Source organism: Penaeus monodon, chromosome 36 (assembly GCF_015228065.2).
Source record: "Penaeus monodon isolate SGIC_2016 chromosome 36, NSTDA_Pmon_1, whole genome shotgun sequence".
In the NCBI taxonomy this organism is placed as follows: domain Eukaryota; kingdom Metazoa; phylum Arthropoda; class Malacostraca; order Decapoda; family Penaeidae; genus Penaeus; species Penaeus monodon.
This window is the reverse complement of record NC_051421.1, coordinates 30,756,958-30,761,957: the sequence shown is the minus strand read 5'-3', so window position 1 is coordinate 30,761,957 and position 5,000 is coordinate 30,756,958. Positions and strand designations below refer to the sequence as shown.

Here is a 5,000-nt window from a genome sequence, read left to right as displayed (position 1 = left end):
AATAAAACGAATGATAAAAGTGAAACAAAGCTAGAAAAAAGGAACATAAAATGAAGCCATACAAACAGGGTAAAACGAACAATAATACAGAAAAAAATGGCGCTTGGATAAAACACGTAAAAAAACACGAAACTGGGAAAGCACCGGTCACTGAGTCACTTTTGGGCCGAACAAAGACCTCGCAAATTATCTCGTACTACCTATATTTAAAGATACCTCCACGACCACTTAACTGAACAGGGGAAGCCCGTTCCGAGGTTCCTCAGGCTGTCGGCTAGCAGGCCAGTAGCAAAATCCCCCGGCTCTTGTTTTAGGCCTCCCCACGTTAGCTCTTACTTTTGTAAAGAATCGTTCTTTCTTAGAATTTAAAATAATTAAAACTAAGTTAAAATTATGTCTAAAATATAAAATAAATAAGTAAACTTGTTAAAAGAACCATCGGGAAAATGAATAAGATCCAATAAAACTCGATAAAAGAAAAGTAAAAATAAATTATTAAAGCTTTGAATTAAAATGAATAAAATCGTGGAAACTTAAAAGACGTAACTTATATAATAAATACTTAAAATACAAGAAAATAAAAGGTATTCGATCCAATAACATCTTATTGCCTGTGAGAACCTGTTGCCAAAAAAATTACAAATGCGTACATTTAACAAAAAATACAAATATTAACGGTAGCCGTTTGTGGCAACACCATGTGCGGGCATTCTCCTCACTCGCGGGATAAATGGTCTCGCCCTGGGCTTCGGCGAAGTGCCAGCGACCGAAGTCCAGGTCCTGCCTCTTGTCCCGAGATGCAAGGGAGTTCTTGTGAGAAAATAGTCCCCCCCTCATGATTTTCCACGCGTAGGGAGAGCGAAAACTTCGCCACGCCGCGGCTCCTACAGGAGTGTTGCCACCTCGAGGTCTTTTTGTTTCGATCCCATTAGTTGCTTTTGCAGGCCTGTGGGAGAGGTGGAGGTGAGAAGATATATCGAATATGGTCTATACCTCCTGGAGTGAACGATGAGAAGTTTTGCGAGGTCGATGACTACACATGGGGTGTGGGTGTGTGTGTGTGGGGGGGCGGTCCGGTACACAATTCCTTTATATGTGAATAAGGGAGGTATAAGGAATTCATGGGGACCGGTATCGTCGTGAACAAATATAAATGGTTAATGAGTGAATCGAATAAAAATACTACACATCTAAGGTCAAATAACACTATGGTAAAGAATTGCAACGGAAAGGGTAGAAATGACATAATGAGAAGGGCAAAATGTGTAGGATGTTAGAAGTTAATCAGTACCATAGGGTAGCATTTTAGGGCAACGGGTAGAGAGGGGGAGATGCTGGGACATAATGTAAGGTAAGGGTCGGCAAAGTGGAAAAGGGTTAAGGGAGAATGGCGATTATATCAAATGGAGGAGACTTATGCGTATGATGGACAAATATATATATATATATATATATATATATATATATATATATATATATATATATATATATATATAATGCATTAAAAGACTTGGTAACCATTTCTCATTTTTTCCCCTACAATCTTAACCTCGACCCTAAATACAGTCTTAACCTGGACTCTGCATACAGTGTTAACTTGGACCCTAAATAATCTTAACTTTGATCCTAAATACAATCTTAACCTGAACTATCAACCCTGAATGTGTGCAGATGTTTGTGAACTTATGTTAATCTATTTATAGAGGTTTATATTACTAACACATTCCATTCCCATAAAGTTGGAACGGGAAAGAAAACAAGTGTAAAATAATCATATATTACTTGTTACTAGCATTTTCTATTTAATTTTTAAGGCCCTCTGTCAACTCTCAGAAGAACCCTTGTCATGGTGTTGGGAACCACCAATTCCAAGAAGTTTAAAAGAATACTTTGAAATTTAACCATTATCGTTGAAATCTTCGAACTATGTTTTGGCTAATATATAAAAAAAATGCAATTAAGGTTTCTGAATCTTACAAAACCAACAATATGAGACGGATTTACCTAATAACATTAATGAAAAGATTATTACATGTTGGTGGAAGTCACGTATCCTTTGAACATTATTTTGTAAACCAATTGTTTCAGAATCTTAACTCATAATATTCTAACAGTGAGAAACACTCATCAGGTTTCTTATATATTGCTTCTTTTTTCACGGACAGCTAGACCAACTTTACAAAAAAAGAAAAAGAAAAAAAAAAGATATAAGATACATATACATATATACATATAATGTATATGTGTATGTATGTATAATAAATACAATACACAAACGCATATATATATATATATATATATATATATATATATATATATATATATATATATATCATACATACATACAAATGTACACACACACACACACACACACACACACACACACACACACACACACACACATACACATACACATACACATACACATACACATACACATACACATACACATACAACACACACACACACACACACACACACACACACACACACACACACACACGCATATATATATATATATATATATATATATATATATATATATATATATATATATATATATATATAACATATTGTAAGAGTGGCGCTCCTCACCGCAGCCTCCCGCATCCCCGTAACGTCGGGCATCCCGCAACCCGTTCGCTTTCCCGCTCTGGGGAGCCACTTTCCAGTGTGCCAGTCGACGCTTGTCGTTCTCCCACACCTTTGTTATTCTTTCACGCATTTTTTTCTTTAATCACGGGTTTGTGGAAGTTTTAGGATTCTTTTAGTTACACCCTTTTGGGTCCGGTTTTCTCTGGTTTTCTTTTGTTTTACTTTCCATTCATGGTCGATCTTTTATATAATTTACTCCATTTCTCTTTTAGTGAGAGCAAATATTTTTATTGTTATTTTATGAAATGTTGCTATGACTTACGTCTTTTAATGATTGTAAAGATGTACGACCGTGACGTCACGGCATGTGTGTAACGCTATTTCCCTCGAAATAAACAGTCGGTGCCCGCACTTGGTCCAAGAAAAGTTAGATTTCTCTCACCCCCACTTTTGATGACTGAACTATAGCTATAGTCCGCCCGGTCCTTCAGGGAGACAAAAGTTACGTGTGTCCTGACAGTTATGGTATTTATCAAATAGGAGCTGGGCTAACTTAACTTATATAATGATAATCAGTGAAGGTGATCGTAATTTTCATATTACGACCCATTTTTGTACCACCTTATATATCCATTTTTAGTGTTTTATTACTACCTGATTTTATTTTAAAGCTTTAGTTTTTTTTATTGCATTTACTCTTGGAGAAAGCCCTCTGAAACGATACCTCACTCACGTATTTCTAGAATTCCTCCTTTGCCCGCTACCACTCTCATGGGTTCTAGGTCTTTCGGGGGAGAACAATTATATACTCAAAATTGTCTGGGTAATACAGCCTGGGCTACAGAGCAGCTTACCCTCACAGTATATATATATATACATATATATATATATATATACATATATATATATATATATATATATATATATATATATATATATATATATATATATATATATATATATATATATATATATATAAAGAGAGAGAGAGAGAGAGAGAGAGAGAGAGAGAGAGAGAGAGAGAGAGAGAGAGAGAGAGAGAAGGAGAGAGAGAGAGAGAGAAGAGGGGAGAGAGAGAGAGGAGAGAGAGAGAGAGAGAGAGAGAGAGAGAGAGAGAGAGAGAGAGAGAGAGAGAGAGAGAGAGAGAGAAAGAGACATATACATTGGCGAGTATTCGGGTGTGACAAAAATGAGCCATGGGGTTTAAAAAGTTTGAAACCACTGGTCTATCCCAAGATCTAACATAGGTAAGCTACAGTAGTTGCATTAAGATAAAATAAACTATTCCCGGTGTAACACAAAAATAACTTAGCTAATTATTATGCTAAGATGTTTGTTACTGTTAGTCGTCCTTGATGTTTAAGGTCTTAAAGAAAAGTGACTGGACTAGCTTAATAATCTAATACCGGATGTTTTTTCACAGAAGTAAGTTACCATTAGCCTGAAGTAGAGAGAAGGACCATGGTGCAACATACCTTTCCTATATAAACAATAAATCAGACCTATTTGTGACCTTCGATAGCTCAGTTGGTAGAGCGGTGGACTGTAGTCGGTTCGGAAGCAGACATCCATAGGTCACTGGTTCGAATCCGGTTCGAAGGATACTTTATTCAAGGTCGTGCATGATATTAGTCATATACATGATAATAGTAATTTCGTGCTCAGTCTATGACTCGTAACTCAAAATATTCCGGAGGTATGCTCTGTAAACTATCAGATTGAGAAAGCACATTTATTTTTCTTTTCAAGATATTCAGCAAAATAGTTACAGGGCGGTTAAAATTGTGTATCATTAGATGGCATAACTTATACAGTTAATTTGTATTTGTTTTAATCTTTTTTTACAAGTACATTCATACATTTACTACTAATTATTTTTTTCCTACCTGAAAATTGTTACGTTAAAAGCATACTATTCCACATTTTACTAAGATTGTAATGAAGTATCATGTAGACAAACCATAAAGCATAAATATTAACAATAATGTAAACATGGAATAGCATCTTAGTATATTTACACATTTTTAATTCTGTTTTATTTGTTTATTATGCATGTATATTCTTTAATTTATCATTATTATATCTATTTTTAGAAAAATTTAATTACCGATATAACATATCCCGTGTGGTCTAGTGGCTAGGATACGCGGCTCTCACCCGCGAGGCCCGGGTTCGATTCCCGGCACGGGAAGGTTTTGCATTAAAATCTTCCACACACATCAATGACTATACGAGGGTGCGTTATATACAAACATGTTCAAAATATAAATATGTTTCCCATTAAATTGTTCACTTTACTAAAATTAAACGCATTTTCTGTATATGTGTGAACGAACACATGCACCTGCATATGCAAATACACATACATACATAACGCACGCACGCACGCGCGCATGCACGCACGC

General features: G+C 35.6%; 1 protein-coding gene and 2 non-coding genes across 3 annotated transcripts in view; 2 read left to right on the top strand and 1 right to left on the bottom strand.

Moving 5' to 3' along the window:
* LOC119595624 overlaps positions 1-5,000 on the bottom strand; it is a 9,139-nt gene that overhangs the window by 1,723 nt on the left and 2,416 nt on the right. The window lies entirely within an intron of this gene.
* Trnay-gua lies at positions 4,108-4,197 on the top strand. Its single transcript is given in 2 exon segments — positions 4,108-4,144; positions 4,162-4,197. It is a non-coding gene; the product is annotated as a tRNA-Tyr (tRNA).
* On the top strand, positions 4,715-4,786 carry Trnae-cuc. Its single transcript has one exon. It is a non-coding gene; the product is annotated as a tRNA-Glu (tRNA).